General features: G+C 36.2%; 1 long non-coding RNA gene across 1 annotated transcript in view; it reads right to left on the reverse strand.

Moving 5' to 3' along the window:
* Nucleotides 1–306: 306 nt before the first annotated feature.
* LOC105747123 (uncharacterized) overlaps nt 307–21,407 on the reverse strand; it is a 120,848-nt gene continuing 99,747 nt past the window's right edge. The window contains exons 2-4 of the long non-coding RNA XR_009185615.1: nt 8,173–8,463; nt 7,313–7,387; nt 307–557 (exon numbers count right to left, since the gene is read on the reverse strand). This is a non-coding gene — a long non-coding RNA (uncharacterized lncRNA). The remainder of the gene's footprint in view (nt 558–7,312; nt 7,388–8,172; nt 8,464–21,407) is intronic.

The following is a 21,407-nucleotide window of genomic DNA, read 5'->3' on the forward strand; positions in this document are numbered from 1 at the left end:
GATATACTGGAATCTCAAAATATCAAAAAAACATATGTTGAACCAATGTCATTTCTTTTAGGAGGTTCTTTCCTCCTTCTATATATACATGCATGTCAATAGATACATGAGGGAGGAATTTTGCTCCACTCAACTTCCAAGCATTCAATGTTTAAAATACAGTGGTTATGTTGGGGGAAATATGCAACTATCAACATATGCTTTTGCCCAGCACATGGTGTTCTACATAAAATTATAAAATAAGTAGACTTAAGAGAAAAATTAAACCAAACAAAAGAAGACCACCTATGGAAATAATACATAAGAGGTAGTATCCCCTTAAAAGCCTCATTCATGCCAATAACAGTCACTGAAAATTATGATGGACTGGGAAGAGAGGTTAGTTGTGTCAAGGGCCAAAGTCCCTATGCCTGTCTATGGTATCATTTACATCTCATTTGTACACATATTAGTAGCCCCTGATCATCAGCTCTTACCTGTCTCAAGAAAACTGGTTTCAGCAGTGCAGTGTTCTGCCCTTCCCTGTCACAGTTGGTGGTCTTTTCCCTCTGACTTCCCTTGACATATAGAAATCAACAGTAAACAGTACAGAATCTCAAACATGAATTTATACTGTTACTATTATCTCAAAACTGGATTCACTATCCTGCCAGTTTAGTACAATATATTGCCCCAAATTATGCTATCTCAATTTATAATAAAATATGGCTTATGCACAAATACTGATGTACTTCCTAACATTCCCAGGAATTTTTTTTTTTTTAAAGGACAGAACTTTTTTTCTCTTTATTTGTAGAAAAGTTTTAGATTACATAAAAGTTACATCGAAAATATAGGGGATTTCCATATATCCCACAGCCTCCTCTTCTCACATTTTCCCCCATTAACAACATCTTTCATTGGCATGGTACATTTGTCACAATTGAATGAGAATTATTGAAACAATAGGCTACTAACCATAGTCTATAGTGTACATTATGGTTTACATGTTGCACTGCACAATTTCATAAGGTTTGACAAAATATATAATGGCCAGATCTGTCCTTGCAATATCATGCAGGACAATTCCAATGTCTCAAAAATGTCCCAAGTTACAACTATTCTTCCCTCTCCCTCCCCTCAAAACCTTGGTAACCACTGTCTTTATATCAAGGGTACACGTTCTTCCATTACTAGAGTATTAGGTCTACTTTGGAGGATAGTTGCATTTCCACCTTTGTGCATTCATTCATCAATTTTGATGATCTTGGGACATTGAAGACAATCTGCTTCTGATTGAGAGGGGGCTTAGATCCCATGGAGTAGATGGATGCAATTGCCTTGCTTGTGGTTGTAGATGCCTACTGATTTTTGAGATGGGCATTTCCATCATCATCCTTTTGTTAGTAGTCCTGGGCAAGTCCAATAAACTGGAGAGTAAGCATTGACTGCAACCCTGCTAAGATTCAGGGCTCAACCACCATATGAATATCAAGAAGATTTAAGTCTCTGGACATATATTTAACAGGTATAGTGCTAATTATAGGTTCAAATAAAAGGAGCAGAAGAACCATTTGTAGGAAAATTATATATGAGTCTAACTCTGATACATTGGGGAGACAGGGTGTCTTATATCCAAGGTAAGGTCCACCGACAGGCCACCTATTACCTGAGCTTGTCTGCCCTGCCTATAGTATCCAGATGTCTCTAGAGCCCTTTGGAGCACCCCTGCTTGAGGCAGTGTTTACTGCATCAGCCAGTGAGATCCTCCTAAGATATGCATAAGCAAAACCTCTGGAATGACCTCCCTACCCACTTTGAAATCTCTTAGCTATAAAAACACAATTATATTACAATTTCCATCTTTTAGTTAAGACCTTTTTTCAAATGCATCACTAGTGCCTAGAAAAGAGGACAATATGTCAAGCCCTTGATATTAGTTATTGTATTTATGAACCTTATTCTTACAAACTTGAAATTTAACATAGTAATATATGTCTCAGAGTTACCTCCTGAAAACCTCCTTGTTACTTAAACATGGCCTCTCTCTAAGGCAAACTGAGCATACAAGCTCATTGCTTTCCCCCTGGTGGGAAAATGCTTTTAAATATAAACTAACATCTTTTTTGTTTTTTTATATTCCTGCTATGTGAGAGTTGGTGTGGGGAGTTTTATGTTTTCTTTTGATTATTGTTTTTTGGATTTTTTTTTCTTTTGTTTTTGTTGTTGTTTTTTAGATTTATTTTTTTTATTTTTATTTATTTCTCTCCCCTTCCCCCCAGTGGTCTGTTCTCTGTGTCTATTTGCTGTGTGTTTTTCTTTGTCCGCTTCTGTTATTGTCAGCGGCACGGAAATCAGTATTTATTTTTGTTGCGTCATCTTGCTGTGTCAGCTCTCCGTGTGTGTGACACCATTCTTGGGCAGGCTGCACCCCTGCATGGCACTGCACTTCTTGTGCGCATCAGCACTGTGCGTGGGCCAGCTCCACATGGGGCAAGGAGGCCCAGGGTTTGAACCGCGGACCTCCCATGTGGTAGTTGGGTGCCCTAACCACTGGGCCAAGTCCGCTTCCCTGTTGTTTTTTTGTTTGTTTGTTTGTTTGTTTTTGTTTTTTGTTTTTAATTGACTTTGTAATAATATTACATCAAAAATATATATGTGAGGTCCCATTCAACCCCGCTCCCCCACCCCCCCCTCTCCCCCCCCAACAACACTCGTTCCCATCATCATGACACATCCATTGGATTTGGTAAGTACATCTTTGGGCACCTCTGCACCTCATAGCCAATGGTCCACATCATGGCCCATACTCTCCTCCATTCCATCCAGTGGGCCCTGTGAGGATTTACAATGTCCGGTGATTGCCTCTGAAGCACCATCCAGGGCAGCTCCATGTCCCAAAGACACCTCCACCTCTCATCTCTTCCTGCCTTTCCCCATACCCATCGTCCACCATGTCCACTTTTCTCAATCCAATACCACCTCTTCTATGTGGACATTGGATTGGTTGTGTCCATTGCACCTCTATGTCAAGAGGAGGCTCAAATTCCACATGGATGCTGGATGCAATCCTCCCATTTTCAGTTGTAATCCCTGTTGTTTTTAAACTGGGAGTGCTCTCTTCTTGTCAAGGAAAAGCAAAAAGAATTGACTGCGTCTGTGTGCCAGTGTCTCAGCAAGCCTCTTAGGGAGATACATTTTCTATTTCCCTCTCATAATTACCTTTAGAAATGCTGTAAGGTTTTCTAGTTCCTATATTTCATGGTTGTGATCGTTAGTTTCACATGTCATTTTGGCTAGGCTAAGATGTCCTGTTGGTCTTATGACTTGCTTTGACCAATAGAATGGAACAAAAAAAGTATTAATTAGCAGCTTCCAAATGTAGACCTTGAGAAACCATATAATATACCAGCTGCTCTCCAGGTACCTCTGCCTTCCCCGTTGGAAGCAAGCATGGACTATTTCACTGCAGGATGAGATTTCATGTGGTGCATAGCCAAACCAGTTTCCAGCCTACCCGCTAATCCTAAAGATGTATGAGCATACCCCAGTGAGGCCAGAAGAACTGCCTTCCTGAGCCCAGCCCTGATTTCTGACTCACAAAATCGTGAACAAAATAAATGCTGTTGATTTAAGCCAACAAGTTTTTGATTAGTTTGTTATTGGGCAACATGTTTGTTGTTTTAAGTCACTATGTTTTGGGAGTAGTTTGTTATACAGCCTAAGGTAATTCATCCATTTCTTAAAATCTAAAAAATAAATTCCAACTATTTTACCATCATGATAAAGAACTTTTACCATTCTCCATAAGATTTCATTTTCAGACTCAATTCTGTCACTTCCTCCCTTGCAATCTATTCTCTTTTTTCCTTCTTTATTTTCTTTTAAATGTTACATTTAAAAAAAAATGAGGTTCCCATATACCCCCCAACCCCCTCACCCCACTCTTCCCACATCAACAACCTCTTCCATCATCATGGCACATTTACTACACCTGGTAAATACATTTTGGAGCACTGCTGCACCACATGGACAGTGTCCTGGAGAACTCCCTCCCAACCACGCGTCCCCCATCAATAACACACACTAGCATTCCTCCCCTGCCATAGTTGAATCTCTCTGTGGTCCAAAACATCTTCAAAAATGAAGCTTATTATATTGCCAAATTCAATTAATAAGAAAATGAAATGGTAAAGACAGGTTTAAAGATTAGAAATAGAATACTTAAACTAACTCATTCCTGTACATGTAAGCCTATTTTATTGGGATCTTCTGATTAGATTCAGTTAAGGGGCCTTTTGAATAGATCACATTAAGGCCTTTGATTGGACTAAATCAATGATGCATGACCCAGGTTGGATCTTGGTCCTCTTGTTTGAGTCTTTTATAAGCAGTGAACTGAAACATACACAGAGAAAAAGAGTTACCATATGAAAGAGAACTCCAGGATCTTCTATAACAGCAGAAAGACAGAGAAACTCTGAGAAGCTGAGAGAAAGGCTAGAGACTGCAATTAGTGGAACAGTCCAGGAGAGATAAGCCATTGTGCCTGGTCATTTATAGATGAGCTCAGGGAGAAAGTGAACCTAGGGGAGAGCGCAAATAGAAGCTGGTAGACTCGCCATTTTATCTTGTCATGTGGCAGGCGTCCAGGATTGCCCTTGGCTGCAATTTGTTGAGGTGGCCTCTCTAATGATGCCTTGATTTGAACATTTTCACAGCCTTGGAATTGTAAGATTTTCCCCTAATAAATTTCCATTATAATTTCTAACCCATTTCTGGTATTTTGCTTCCATCAGCTTTACAAACTAAAACATCAATGACGGAACATATTTTGCATTTTTTCCACTGAAACTCTGTGCAACATATGCTGTAAGACTTCTGAATTAAAATATGTAAGTGTAAACTGTTGGCTCTTTTCAGAAATATAAGTGAGATTTTTTGTTAGTTCTTAAATTTTATGAGTTGTGGTTTAATGTTTGTACCACACTGTAAGCATCTGAGCTTAGAAAATACACGGAGTTGGCTTTCTACATGAAAATCTTGCCATACTACACAATTTTTGTTAAACCTTCCCTGATGAAAATATTTTTCTTGGATAAATAAGATAGGTGTTTTTAGTGAATTATAGTAACAAGGAAGAAAGTTTTAAAATATGCTTTTATATGTTTGTTTACAAATTAGATTGTTACCAAAATGGAAGGTAATTTTTTTTTATGCATGTCGATGTATATATGACACCTAAAATTCAGTAGTGTGAAATTTATATTTTCAGAGTAAAGGAAAACACAAAACTTTAATTTTTTTCCTTTGGGAAATTATCTGTTCTGTGCCAAACAGTTTCTAACCTACATAACCACGATTTGTCCTTTGCCATGCAAGACTAAGTATGACTTAACTTTCTGCTTCTAAATTTACACAAAGTTTATTATGAGCCACATGAACCATGGAGAGCAGACAAACTACATCCATTCAGGAAATACACACAATTCATCCAGAGTGATAAATAAGATGTAAAATTACAGAATCCAGTATAAATAACAATGTTTTGATATGAACTAATTAATGGAATTTAAGCCAAGGTTAATATTTTACTTAGAGAATATGGTGGGTAGGAGCTAGCTACCTTGGTAAAACTTGGCCTTAAATTTAATTCATTCTTGTGGGTGTGAAACTGTTGTAGGTAGGACTTTTGATAGGGTTACTTAAGTTAAGGTGTGAGCCAACTCTGTTAGGATGGGTCTTAATCCCATTACTGGATTCCTTTCTAAGCAGAATGAAATTCAGACACACAAAGAGAAAACCACGTGGAATAAGAAGTTGAAGGTCAATGGAACCTGGGAAAGTAGAGAGAGACCCCCATGTTCCTTGATGTGTGGTAGAGGAGCCCAAAATTAAGGTGTCTATAGATATTTGGACTCTAAAAGCATGACAGACAACCCCAGGAATTAAGCACCTGGTCAGTGGGATTTACCTTGGAATATATGATATGCTATCCCCCCAATGTATTGGAGTTGGACTAATTTACAATTTTCCTACAAATATTTCTTATGCCAATGTATTGGAGTTGGACTAATTTATAATTTTCCTAATTTATAATTTTCCTACAAATAGTTCTTATGTCTCTTTTATTTGAACCTATACCTGTTAATTGTATCTCAAATACTTAAATCTTCCAATTGTTTATATGTCGGTTGAGCCCTGAATTTCAGCAGAGCTGCAGCCAACACCTACCCTCCAATTCATCAGACTCACACAGGACAACGAAAGGATGATGATGTACAATGCCCATCCGCAAAAACACAATATCTACAACTGGAAGCAAACCAGTTACACCCATCTGCCCCATGGGATCTAAGACACCTCTCAATCGGAAAAAGAGTGAGCATCACCATCCTCAAATCCTCAAGACTGAGCAATGTACGTACGTAAGGGGGAATTCAACTATGAATTAAACTACCCTTACTATTATTCTAGTAATGGAAGTACTTATAACACTGATATAAAGGCAGTGGTCACAAGAGGTTCAGAGGGAGAGGGAGAGGAAAGACTAGGTTTAACAGTGGGCATTTTGGAGACATTGGAATTGTTCTGCATGACATTGCAGTGACAGATACGGTCCATTATACACTTTTTCAAAGCCTATAAAATTGTGTGGTACAAAGTGTAAACCATAATGTAAACAATAGACCATGGTCAGCAATGCTTCAGTATGTATTCTTTAATTGTAAACAAATGTACCACACTAATGAAAGATGTCAATGAGGAAAAATGGGGGAGGGAGTGAGGTATATGGGAATCACCTAAATTTTTGATGTAACATTTAAACTAAAGCTTATTTAAAAATAATAAATTTTTTAAATGTGCATGTGAATGTGAAAATATATACATAGCAGAGGAATTTATATTAGAAATAAAAGAACACAAAATTCCTATTTGGGAATTTTAAAAAATAATTCTTGGATCACTTTTAGTCCATTTTAATGGTTTTGAGAGAAATCTAGCTCTTCAGTACCCCAACCATACTTAAAGCAATATTTTACCTATCCCACTCTTTCTCAATTTTTGTCTCTATTTTTTTAAGCCCTTTCCTTGTAACTTACTTAGTTCTTCAACAACTGGAAATTCATCACATTCATCATTTTGCTCTTAATAGCAAAGCAAAGTGCCTGTTATCAACAAATAAATTTTAAAAGATTGCTTCATTGTAAGTAGGAATGGATAAATTAATCTATCATGAATTTTCTAATGTTGAACCATAAAATTATAACTGAGAAATGTATTGAAAAATTCACATAAATCATTTGTATGAAAATATTTCTTTAGTTTTTACCTTTTGAGAGATGTATCTCCATCTTCTCTGGAGATACAGGGATAATGAATGTATAGCTTCTGAGTCATTCATGATCTAGTAGGATAAAAAAGACAGATAAGCAAAGAACTGTGAAACCATGGATAATGGGAAAAGTCATGATATATTAAAAAGGTGTGCTTTGGCACAAATTGTTTTTAAGAAATAATCAAGAAGAACTGGGGTAAGGCATCGCAAGAAACCAAGGAATCCTTGTGAGGCAATTATATTAAGCCAGATTCAAAAGTTTGAGTGACTAACCAGGAAATATTACCAAGGAAAAATGAAAGACCAAATCACAGAAATAGAAGTTATCAGAAGCTTTAAAAATCCAGAAAAAAATCTATAGACAGATGATCTTGAAGAATGAAATTTCAAGAGGTAAGTTGGAAAAGATAGGCATTGGGGGAGAATAAAGATCTGGGGTTCATGACCAGAGGGGATATTTACTATATAGGTAAGAAACCACTATGAATGGTACTTGTTATGGATAGGTTTAAAAACTTCAGAGTTTTAGTTTTAGAACATCATTTGGGCAATAATATTCAGGATAATTTAGAGGGAGAATAGAGACTGAGGATGACGAGGCCGGATGTGATGGTTTCTGGAAAAATTAAAAGACCTGAACTTTGGTATTGGCAATTGGAGTTACAAAGAAGAGAGAGATAAGCCAAGATATTTGGGGATAATAAAAGTATATTATATAAAGATCATAAAAGAACTTTGCCCAGAGGATGTTATAATAGAGACAGCATATAATGAAGATATAATGTATTTTTTAGGCTGCTCAGGTAAATACCTTGCAATTGTTCAACTTAAACAATGGGAATTTATTTGCTCACAGTTTGAGGTTGGGCAAAAGTCCAAAGCAAGGAGTCATCAAGGTGATGATTTATTTCTGAAGATTGGTGATCTGGAGCTGACTACTGGAGCTCCTTGGTTCTTAGTTTGTCCATGGTAAGAAACATGGTGCTGTCTCTGGGACTCTCCTTTCTCTTCTAGATTTCTTGATATTCACCATCCTCTGTGCTTCCTCTGTGACTTTTTCTCTGTTTGTCTGATATTCATTCCATTTATAAATGACTCCGGGAACAGGAATAAGGCCCATCCTGATTGAGGGGGCCACATATTAACTGAAATAAATCATCGAAAAGTCTTACTTACAATGGGTTCACATCCATAAGAATAAATTATGTTTATAAGAACATGTTTTTCCTTGGTACATGCAGCTTCAAAACACCATGCTGTATATAAAAGTCAAATAACTAGAAAAAGGGAGATAAAAATTTAGCCAGACTATCAGGGAAAATCTGTAAAAAATGATGAAAAGTGAGTTAGATCTTGAAAGAAACATAGAAACCAATAGGTCAATATAACATGGAGAAAAATTTTAAAATAGGAATTCAAAACATGAGCCAATGGTCTAGAATCAATAGTTAAACTCTTTTGGATGTGGTGCAGTAAGACTCAGACCCACCACATCTAAACTTTCATTCAGGGTAATTATAGAAAAAAAAGTTGAGATTGATAACTTTCAGACACTGTTATCATGGAAATTATATAGATAAAATTAAATGTAAGATGGAAGACTAAGGAATATTTGTGGGCTCTAAAACAATTAATCAAAAAGATGTACAAATGAATTTCCATAGCAGAATGCATGTAGAATTGAGTCTGGGTGTTATAAGAGACTAGGCTCCATTAAGAGGCAGTTGCATTGATTTAATTTTAAGGTTTTGAGTATCTGGACAAGAAGAATGTCCATGGAAATAATAAAAGGAAAATCTAAGAAAAGCAGGCAATTATTATTTTTGAGATAGAGATGGTCTGTAGATAGCCAGGTCAATGTGGGGTAATAAAGAAAACAAGCAAATGGGACAATTTGAAAAAATGAAACTATTTAGTTTCATATTGTTATGGATAGGTTTTAAAAACTTCAGAGTTTTTGAATATATACATATTCTGTTTGCATTGATTACAGGATATTCAAGCAAAGATCTTGAAAGCAGGTGGAAATATAAAACAGAAGCTTCCATAATATCTGCAATTACAATAATTGCAATTAAATACATCTGAATACAATTAATTTAAGATATAACTGCAATTAGGTTTCATCTGAATACTATTAATTTAAGATAGTTGATTTATGAGATTAAATAATTTTCTTAAAAAGAAGCTAGTGAGCAAAGACTTCAAAAACAAGAACTTATACTTGAGAGGCCATTACTTCTTCTTCAGGAAGAAAAGAAAACAAACAATTAGTAATAACAATAATCTTGTTGATATTTTCAATGTAATAACCATAATATATGTCAGCTGTTGTGTGATTTTTGTGAGCCAGGCACTATGATTAAATGTAAGATTTTAATAACATCTTTGCCCAATAACATCTTTGGGCAAAGAAGTAAATTCAGTAGAATTCAGTCAAATGACAATGTGGTGTCTCAGTTAACCAGAGGGGGCAGATTTTCAGGAAGGTCATGGTCAAATCTTACAAAGACCTAGGGTCTGGCTAAGCTGGATATAGCAAACAGGAAATCCTGCTAAGGAGGAGCAACTGACTTTAGAAAAGGCAGCATCAAGGCTTCTCTGCTGTCCAATTAGGCATGAGAGCCAAAAAAGTCAAATAACTCAGGTGGAAGAAAAATGACTTTCTCTTAAAATGGACATAGTATTACTATGATTATTTAAGGGATTACAGTTGATTTCCAGCAGAATGAACTCTTACACATGCAATTCAAATTATAGAATTGTTCTGTAACAATTTTTAATGTAATCTATAAATCAGTAATATAGATTTTTCTGAAAATAATTTATATTTATGATAATAATTATCTAAAATGTATTGGAACTTACAACCAATGGACTCTATTAGCCCTAACATAACAAAACTTGAAGATAGATCTTATCACATGATTTGAGAGTTAATAAAATTGAGGTCTGGACTGTTTAAGTCATTTGTCCCATTTACCCAACTGTCTGATACAGAGACAAGATTTTTTCAGACAAAGTCTGCATAACCTAAAAGTTTCCCCCTTTCCCAGTGTTCCTTCCCTGCTTCCCACAGGATGAAATGGTGGCACTGGATGAAACAAAGCCATCTTGTACAACAGCCTTTTAACAGTTTTGTCATTAACCTGACATGCTGGCAAGCTGGCCTCAGCATATTTGGCAGTTTGATGGTGTTAAGGCCTAGAAGGCTGTCCATGTTATAAAATTGGCAAAGATGAACATGATAAATGCCATTCTCTTTATGAAGCCCAAGGTTCCATAGAAGATAAGCCAGGAATGTCACATATGTGAGTTGTGATCCGGACAGTTAGGAAGATATCAGTTTAAGATGTGGAGTGTGAGAAGTTCACCGTTATAGTAAACTCTCTGCTGACAGATGGATGGTTTTTCTGTTTTTATAATATCCACAAAATTTCCATCTGCGGTCATTTTTAATTTATACCACACCTTTTTCTCAAGGTATGCTATGCTGAGATTTTGTTTTTATTATCCCACCCACATGTGGTCAGCCTACACAAACACACACACCCCCTGCTTGATTTTCTTCCAACATAAATACCAATGGCATTCACACTATGGGAAGAAGACCAGCTTGTTTAAAAGTTGAAGTGGAGGTTATGCCCAAACCCAAGCTTATACTGCACAGCCAAATGCTATAAAAGAACAATGTTATAGAAACAAGTATCCTGAAGCTTAGGGGCAGATATATATTTTCTATTTTATCATCAAGAAACTTAGTTATTATTTTTCTAAACACAGGCATAGGAAGCAGGGAACATCACAAACTCTTTTCAGGAATGTGAAAATCTCTTAGGCCCATAAGTAGCTGTTCCAGCAATGCCCCTTTTACTTGAAAATATCACCAATTGATTCTGTTCTTTAAATTCATTATTTTTACACACATACCCACATATGCACACACAACAAACATGTCTGAAGAACAGAAAATATGTTATCCATGAGTGAACAGTACTCAGAGATTCAGAGTCAATAATTCTATAGAGATTCACCTATCACTTCTACTTGAAATATAAAGGACATATAGACAGAAGAGTTAAGTTTTGATGGAGAGAAACCAGATAGGAAGAAGGGTGGGTTTCCCACCCAGGGAAATGGGGAGAGGGAACCCTTTGAAATTAGGCATGATTGAAAGTGGAGCCATTCCTACAGGTGCTGATGGATTTCATCAATCATTGAGAATGATAAAACATTATAAATAGAAAGTGGTGCTTTAATTCACAGGCCAGTGTGGAGGTGTCAAACACATGAAAATACCTTCTTACTGTTTTTGCTGGGCTAGTCACGTTACCACGTATGTTTTAGTTCAGCAGCACCTCCCTAGCCTCTGGTTACCTTTACATGACACTATAGTACACGCATATTTACTTCTGAATTCCTTGTCCCCAACCACAAGAATTTCCTTTTGAGTGTATGTGGATTTTGAGTCCTTCCTGTTGAAGATAATTAGAAAAAGATGGAACTATGAGTTGGGGAATAAAAGGAGATGCAAAGCAGCAGGAGAAAAGATTTTGCCAAAGCAGTGTAGGCAAGATAAAAGAAGCCCTGCGCCCAGTACTCTTTCATGGGAAGGGAGCGAAGACGTTTGTAAAAGGGATTGATAGTACCAGGTCACAGCCCACTCCTGGCACCAGGCACCTTGGACGGAAAATTAAGTCCAAGAATTCCTGTGAATTTCCCAGGAGAGTTAACAAATTCTTACTTTGCCTGTGGCAGACTGAATGGGTTTTTTAAAAAAATGTTACATAAAACTTTTTCCACCTCAAGTATCCAAACTGCATTGTGTCTCCAAGTTATAAAACCAGGACATTGTACATTTGGATAGATGGGAGGGGGAGTGAAAGAAATGCTTCTTAGCTTCTTACATGCAAACCGTCTGTAACAGCAGAATTTATAAGCATCTCATTTCAAGCACAGAAGGAAGGAAAGGACGGTGAACTGAAGCTAATTGTAGCATATTTTATCACTGTCTATATATGATTCATAAAATGTTTGTAATCTTTTTATGTAGTACATAGTCTTTATATTTTATTTTCATGAAAATTCATAATTTCAAAACAAATCAGGATTAAAGAATTTAACCTGAAACTTTTCTCTGCCCCCACTCTTAATTCCAGAAGCCAAGGAGGGATGGATTTGTCCCTGAGGTGGATGGAAGGCAGGACAAGGGTAACAGCCACTTTGTAGCCAGCTCAGGCCCCTGTGGACCTCTCTGCTTCCTTCTGCCTGGGCACACTGGGGACAGCTCACCCCTGTCCTAGCCCCACTCTCCAGCCTGACTTCTCCTTCCAAGCATCATCTTTGCGGCAATCCCAGATCTCTGGTCCTGGAGCATCACCTGGCCTACCTCCAGTGGCCCAGTTGCCACAGCAGCGTTAGGTGGGGATGGTGAGGCTGGCCCTAAACTGCTGGTCTGTCCTGCTTATGTGTGGATGTGCTTGGAAGGGTCGCCAGGGCCTCCTTTTCTTCCTTTGCTCTCTGAAAGCCAAGTGAATGTCTGTACAACTCTGTAGCCTGAGGATCTGCAGATAAAGGCGGATTTGGCATTGGAGGGGAAAAAAGTAAGTGTGCGGCTCAGTTGTAATGTGATAGCCAGGGATGGGGAATGTGATCAATTAAGTACACATGCCCTGTTAAAAAAATGAGTGTATTTTTTCTTAAACCACTTTGTAAACCAAAGAAATAGCCCCTGTGGGTCACAAAGAGCTTTATTCAGTCTGCCAGTTTCAACCTCTAAATGTCTTAAATCCCTCAGCTGCAAAGCCTCCTACCAAATGGCTTTCAAGATCCTCGTGAGTGGGAAAATTATACTAAAATGGAAATACAAAAAAAAATCAAAACCTTGAATTTAAGGAAATGTGTGTTTTCCTGTACTTGTGGCTTTCCAACTTCAATTTCTGGTCTTATTTATCTTTTTAAATACTTGTGTTGTTATTGTTTTGTTGTTTTTGATATATGTCAATACTTAGAGAGGAAGTTCATAACAATGATAGGTCTTATTTATCTTTTTAAATACTTGTGTTGTTATTGTTTTGTTGTTTTTGATATATGTCAATACTTAGAGAGGAAGTTCATAACAATGATGTGCAGGGCTACATCCAAATGAAAAATGTAGGATAAGGCTACACGCACACACAAATCTACTAATAACTGCACAAATCCACAAACATGCACCAAACTGCATACAGAAATATACAGGTTCATATACACACATATCCATAAAAGTGCACGTGCACACCTAAACATGCGGACAGCAGGCATATGCATTCCCACATAAATACATAAACACTTTTGAGCTTTCTGTAAAACCTTCCTAAAGGTATCTCGGCCCTCATGAAAGAATATTTTATGCTTTGTAGTAAAGGTGGAATGGAGTTCTTCCTAATGTAGATCAGAGTCTGCCCAGGCCTTATTCCAGATTGCTATGCTAGGTAATCTGTACCAACTTTTCTGCCCCTCATTTTGACCTTGCCTGCAACAGAGGAATAGAACATTCTGCTCTTAAGACTTTCTCCTTTAAACTTGAATTTATGTTGAATAAATGGCCCTATTTCTTCTTCATTGTTACATCTCACACTGGTCCAATTGCATCTTTTGTTCTTGTGCCCTGTACACTTTGGGTGGCACATTATCTTTTCACATAAAATCTCCTTCAAAATATTGTATATACAGATGTATTTTCTGATCCTTGGATATGGATCCTAAACATTGATGTATTTATTTTTTCTGTGCTATGCTCTTGGTTATGAAAATTGTTGAGTTTTGATGACATCTCCAAGACTTTTAAATATAAGAAAAATAAGTTCAAGATTTAGACTTAAAGTTGTTTTAGTGACTTTTGTTGAGCAAAGAAACTGAGTTTAGTAGCCATCAGATCATGAAGTCTGTTGATATTAGAAAACTCAGTGAGAGTGTTTTTGTAAACTGTGTTGACTTTGATTTGCACCATACAGGAAGAAAGCATTGTATTGATAAAAATGTAATTGACATTTTTTAAAGCATCTTGGGATGGTTTTTGTGGCAGGGAGAATTCTAAGATGGCCCCAAGAACTGTGCCCCCTCATGTGCATACTCTATCTTCTCCCCTTTGTTGTAGAAGAGATCTAAGAATATGATGGATGTCACTGCTCAATGAGCTTATGCTATATGACAAAAGAGAAGTGATTTTTCCAAATGTTATTAAGATAGACTGACTTTAAAGTAATAAAAAAGACATTACTCTGGGTAGGCCTAACCTAATCAGAACAATTCTTTAAAAGTGGATTCTGAGACACACAATAATCTGAATTCTGAATGCCAAAAATAGAGAGAGAATTCTGTGTACAGCAAGAGAAAAGTGAGTCATCACATATAAAGGAGTATCAATGAGACTAAATGATGATTTCTCATCAGAAACATGGAGATGAGAAGTCAGTGGTATGATATACTGAAGGTATTGAAAAAGATAAACTGTCTGCCTAATATTCTTTATCTGGCAAAACTGTCCTTCAAAAATGAGGGTGGCTTTAAAACATTCACAGATAAACAGAAACAGAGAGTCTTTATCAACAAAAGACCTGCCCTACGAGATTTACTAGAAGGAGTTCTTCAGGTTGAAAGGAAAAGACAGGGATGACTGACTTGATGTATCATGAATAAATGTAGATTATCAGTAAGGGTAAATGCAAAATCCAACAGCACCTCGTTAATTCCCATAAAAGAATACAATTGTACAAGAAAAAGGCATATTTCCCAATAATGGGCATGAAAAATATGAAGTCATAAAGTGGGACAAAAATAACATAAAATAGGGAAACAATGAGCTATGTATGCTATTGTAGCATAGAAAATCTATACTATTGTAGCTAAGTTGGTATCTCTTCAAATTAGTAAGTTATAGATGCAGGTTATAAAATATAAACTCCATTGTAAGCATAAAGAAAGTACTTTATACTGAAACAGAAATGAGGAAGGGATCAGCCAGGTACATCACAAAAGATAAACTATATGGCAAAAGAAGTTGCAATAAAGGAAAAAAGAGATAAAAAAGATATGACATGTAAAAACCAATTGGACAGTTACTAAAGTAAGACCTGCCTTTATAGTAATAAAACTGAATGTTAATGGACTAAATTACCAAATCAAAACACAGAGAGAGGCAGAATAGATTTAAAAAGCAATATCCAGGAGTGGACGTGGCTCAAGTAGTTGAGCACGCTCCTCCCACATGGAATGTCCTGGGTTCAGTTCCTGGTGCCTTCTGAAAAAAAAAAGCACAACAAAATAAACAACAAGCAAAACAAGTGCAAAACAACTCAGGGTAGCCAATGTGGCTCAGTCGTTGAGTGCTGGTTTCCCACATAGGAGGTCCTGAGTTCAATCCCCAGCCCCAGGTACCTCAAAGCAAAACAAAAAAAAGCAATATCCAACTATACATTGCTTACAAGAGAGTCACCTGAAATTCACCTTAGCCTCAGAGACACAAATAGGTTGAAAGTGAAAGGATGGAAAAAGTGTTCCATGCAAATAAGCAAAAAAGAGCTGAGGTAGCTATACTAATATCAGAAAAAATGGACTTTAAGTCAAAAGCTCTGATAAGAGACAGATACACTTTATATTAAGAAAAGCGGCAATCCATCACAAACAAATAACAATCATAAATATTTATGTACCAAACCTCAGGGTCTCAAAATAGATGAGGCACTCAAAGACAAAAATGAAGGGGGAAATAGATATCCATACAGTAATAGCTATACTTGAAAACACCACTCTCATCAATAGATAGAACATCTAGGCAGAGGATCAATAAAGAAACAGAGAACTTGAATAATAGGAAAAATGAACCAGACCCAAAAGACGTTGTACCCCTGAAGAGAAGGACATATGCTCTTCTCAAGGGCACCTGGATCACTTGCCAAGATGGACCACAAGTTTTTAGATCACAAATTTAATCTCAATGCATTGCCAAAGACTGAGATTATGCCAAGCCTCTTCTATGAATATAATGGCATGAAGCTGGAAATCATTGACAGTAGAGAACTTGAAAATTCACAAATATCTGGAAGTTAAATAGCATACTCTTAATCAACCAGTGGGTCAAGAAAGACACTGTGAGGGAAATCAGTAAATATTTTCAGATAAATGAAAACAAGAACAGAACACATCAAGTTATGGGATGTAGCAAAGGCAGTGCTGTAAGGGAAATTTATAGCCCTAAATCCTTATGTTAAAAAGAAGATATGGCTAAAATCAAAGACCTAACTGTACACCTAGAGGAACTAGAAAATGAACAGCAAACTAACCCCAAAACATGTACAAGTTAAGAAATAACAAAGCTTAGAGCAGAAATAAATGAAATTGAGAATAGAAAACATAATAAAGAGCATTAAACAAACCAAAAGTTTGTTCTTTAAAAGGACCAATAAAATAGGCAAACCCCTAGCTAGACTGACAAAGAATAAAATAGAGAAGATACAAATAAATAAAAGTGGAAATGAGAGATGGTCATTGCTACTGACCCAATAGAAATAAAAAAGATCATAAGAGGATTCTGTGAACATTTGTGCGCCAACCAATTAGACAACCTCGATGAAATGATGAACTACTAGAAACACAAATAACCTATACTGACTTTAGAAGAATAGATATCATCAGATCAATTGCAAGTAAAAAGATTGAATCAGTCATCAAAAATCTCCCAACAAAGAAAAGCCCAGGACCAGATGATATCACTGGTGAATTTTACCAATCATCCCAAGATGAATTAATACCAATTATGTTCAAACTCTTCCAAAAAATTGAAGAGGAGGTAATACTACCTAAGTCTTTGTATATGCATCCAACAGGACCCTAATACCAACACTAGACTAAGATAGTACAAGGAAAGAAAATTACAGACCAATTTCTCCTCTGAATAGAGTGCAAAAATCCTCAAGAAAATAGTTGCATATTGAATTGAACAGAACATTTGAAGAATTATATACCATGATCGAGTGGCTTTTATCCCAAGAAAATCACTTAATATAATATAAAATATTAACAAACAAAGGGAAAAAATGAAATAATTGTCTCCATTGATGCAGAAAAGACATATGACAAAATACAACATCCTTTCTTAGTAAAAACACTTTGAAAAATAGGAATAGAAGGAAATTTTCTCAACATGATAAAGGGTATATATGAAAACCCCACAGCTAACCTCATACTCAATGGTGAAAGACTGAAATCTTCCCCTCGAAAATCTGGAACAAGACAAGGAGGCCTTTACTGTCACCACTGTAATTCAACATTGTAACTGAAATTCTAGCCAGTGAATTTGAAAAAAAAAAGTTACCCAAATTAGAAAGGAGAAGTAAAACTTTCTTTGCAAATGCCATAATCATATATACAGAAAGTCCAAAAAATTCAACAACAAAGCTAACAGATAATAAATTCAGCAAAATAGATCAACATGCAAAAATCATTAGTGATTCTGTACATTAATCCTTAGCAATCTGAGGAGGAAATCAAGAAAAAAACATATTTTCAATAGCAACTTAAAGAATCAACTATCTAATGATAAATTCAACTAGGATATAAAGGACCTAGGCACAGAAAACTATAAACATTAGTAAAAAGAAATCAAGGAAGACTGAATTGAATGGAAGGATATTTTTTGTTCATGGATTGGAAGGCTGAATTCCCTTAACATGTCAGTTCTACCCCAAATGATTATAAGATTCAAGCAGTCACAATCAAGATTTCAAACCTACTTTATGTACATGGAAAAGCCAATTACCAAGTTTATTTGGAAGGGTAAGTGGTCCTGAGCAACCAAGTACATCTCGAAAAAGAACAATGCTAGTGGAATCACATTTCCTGACTTTACACCTTATACAATGCCACAGTAGTCAAAACAGCAATACTGGCACGAGGAGATATATATATAGACCAATGAAATCACACTGAAAGTTAAGAAAGAAACCCTCACATCTATGACCAATTGATTTTATTTTAGGAGGTGTCAGAGTTTGAACCCAGGATCTTGTACATGGCAAGCAGGCACTCAAGGACTGAGCTGCATCTGCTCCCCAATGAGGGTTGGTTTTTGTATTTGTTTTTGTTTTTAAGAGGTACCAGGGATTAAACCCAGGACCTCATACATGGGAAGTAGGTGCTCAATCCCTTGAGCTACATTCACTTCCCAGTTTTGTTTTGTTTTGTTTTCAGGGATGGGGGCACCAATAAACCCACTAAAGGTCATAAATGCTAAGGAAAAATTTTTGCGTCAGACAATTTATCTCCCAAAATTTCAGTGCCTTGACTTTCCAAAAGATGATAACTGTATTGAATATGTATTTGGTTTGAGCCAGCAAGATTAGCTGAGGCGCTTAAATTATCCATTACTCCAATAATTTGCAATGGAATTTTAACCCCTTTGTGAATCGGTTTCTCAAACTTGAAGGTATAGCACAAAATTTTTGTTAAGCAGATGTTTTCTTGTAAAATGTATATTGAGATTTTTATAATCTAGCATTTTCACAAGAAAATGCATTTCAGTGATTTGACTAATGTTTGCTAATTTGTCAGGAGAAATATTTTACTGAGTTCCAAAAATTTCAGTCTTTCTGTGATTGATTCTTCTTGTTTCTCTTTCAGTTGAAGCATGAGTTTCAGAGCTCCAAAATATATGCAATCTTGCTTACCTTTCTCAGATGGTACATAATAATAGCAACTTTAGTCCTTAGTTGAATGTGATCATTTTAATCATTTTTTCATTTCCCAAAGAGAAATTTTTTTGTTTTGTTTTGTTTTTTGTATGAAATGCTTATTAGGGAAGACATTGAGATTTAGAGCAATTTTATTTTCTGCTTATCTTCCAAAGGCCATGAGATCAGGATCCAGATGTTCTGACTCAGCCAAGGGCAGGATTGTTTCCTGGCAAAAGAAGATTGAGGTTCTGCATGGAGATTATGAACGCCTGAAAGATAGACTTCGATATGCGAGCAACGCCAATTTTAATATATTTCCTGAAAGAGAGACTATGAAAAAATGTTTGATGACTGAGGTGTTCTTTGACTTTAACCAGTGCAAATGCAGTTGAGAAATGAACAAAGATTACATCATAAATAGAAATAAATGTAGCAAAGTCATTGGGAATATAGGTGTGGTGGCTTAAGTCTTTTGCGGACTCCAGAAAAGTATGTTCTAAAAGCTAATCTATTTCTGTGTGTGTAAACTTATTATAGGTGGGAACTTTTGATTAAATTACTTCAGCTAAGGGCCTTTGATTAGATTGTATGACCAGGGTGGGGCTTAATCCTCATATTGGAGTCCTTTATAAACTGGAATCAGCAAGGCTGCAGAGACAGAGGAAAACTCCTAGAAGCTGAGAAGACCTCTAGAGTCAGAGGGCAAAATCAACAGAACACAGAAACTGAGAGGAAGCCATTGAAGCCGGAAGCTGAAAGCAAAGATACCCAGAGGAGAGGGGAGAGAGGAGTTGATGCCTTCTGGTGCCTTGCCTTATGCCTGATCACCCACAGCTGTAGCTCAGGGACAAAGCATCTCCTGATGAAGCCTTGATTTGACATTTTTCTCAGCCTTGACTATAAGCTTAAAAACTTATAAACCAACATTATAAAAGCCTAACTATTTCTGATATATTGTCTTGGCAACTTTTAGTAAACTAAAACGACAGGTTACTTTATTTCATGCATTTGGGAAGGTTCAAGTGAGAGTAGTAGCAGGGAGAGATATTAAAAATGTCATTCCCCTTTCTATGAGTCACCCTTGGACTCCCTTTGCTCATTTTTGTGTTGCAGAGGCTCCCTCTTCCTGTTTCTGTAATAATTTTCCTTTTCTTTCAATCAAATGTAGTCCTATGAGACAACAGCCCAGTTAATCTTGGTATTTTTTTTTACTATTTTCTTCGTTTCTCCATACTTCGAACTACAGTTTTATAGTTAAGAAAATATCTCAAGAAAAAAATAAAAATCAGTTTATATTTTAAACTTTCAAACAATTAATAAAACTTCCCCTTTGATAATTAAATTCCTTAGTGTCCTCACATTTTTGCTAGTTTCAGCTCCCTGTATACACAGTTCATCTTAGCATTTGGATTTAGACTTAAATGCCTCTCAGGAAGTTAACCTGCCCAATATGTTACCCAAAGTATGTTTTGATGTCAAGCAAAATATTTTAGAGAATATCACTTCATTGAAATTTCAGAATCTGAATACCAAAAGTAATGTGATTTCAATGGCTTCTAAGAAATATGTTTTTATGCGTGCATAAGCAGAAGCCTGTTTATTGTGAGCATTGACTAGTATATAATGTTTAAATATCCTTAATTGGATTGAAATGTTTCCATCTTTAAATGAGACTAAGAAAAAAAAAACCTCACACACACACAAACAAAAACCTTCTGTAGGTACAAAGGTCAATCTGTTTGGAGACTTGCCAACTACTATTAGAAGTCCGAGTGGTGTAGCTCTAATTAAAGTGTGAGTTCATATAACGCCCTGCCGTTTAATGGATGAGTGACGGCCTACGCATTCTGGCACCTTATTCAGGTGAAGGTTCATAATGTATGAAGGATACCTAAGCTGTAAAATATGATGCCAGTGGTGTCAAACTCAGCTGGCCTTTCGGTTTGAAGGAAAATTTCCTTCAAATAATCCTAACTTTTATCACATCCATCCATTCCAAGCAAGATATTATTAGTCAGTCTTAGAGGTTAAATGGATAAGGTAGAGGCTGAAAAAGTTTGATTGTTGGCCTAAAATGAAAACTTATATCTTTGGCCTTTTACCAAGCCAAACAATTTCAGACTTTGAGAAGATGTTAATAATCACTAGTCTTTTTGCTCTCAATTATGACAAGAATTTTTTATACAATATTTTTCATAGGTGCTTATCAAATCTCTACGTTTTATAGTCTTTGGAGTCAAATAGACTTGGTTTCTTTCGCCACTCTCCAGCTCTGGGTTTGGTTTTCTGAGACTTGTTTTCTTTCTCATTAATCTAAATGAGAGTAATATAAGTCATTACATAGCTTTCTGAGGATTCAGTGAAGTAATATACAAAAC

Source organism: Dasypus novemcinctus, chromosome 4 (assembly GCF_030445035.2).
Source record: "Dasypus novemcinctus isolate mDasNov1 chromosome 4, mDasNov1.1.hap2, whole genome shotgun sequence".
NCBI classification, from domain to species: Eukaryota; Metazoa; Chordata; class Mammalia; order Cingulata; family Dasypodidae; genus Dasypus; species Dasypus novemcinctus.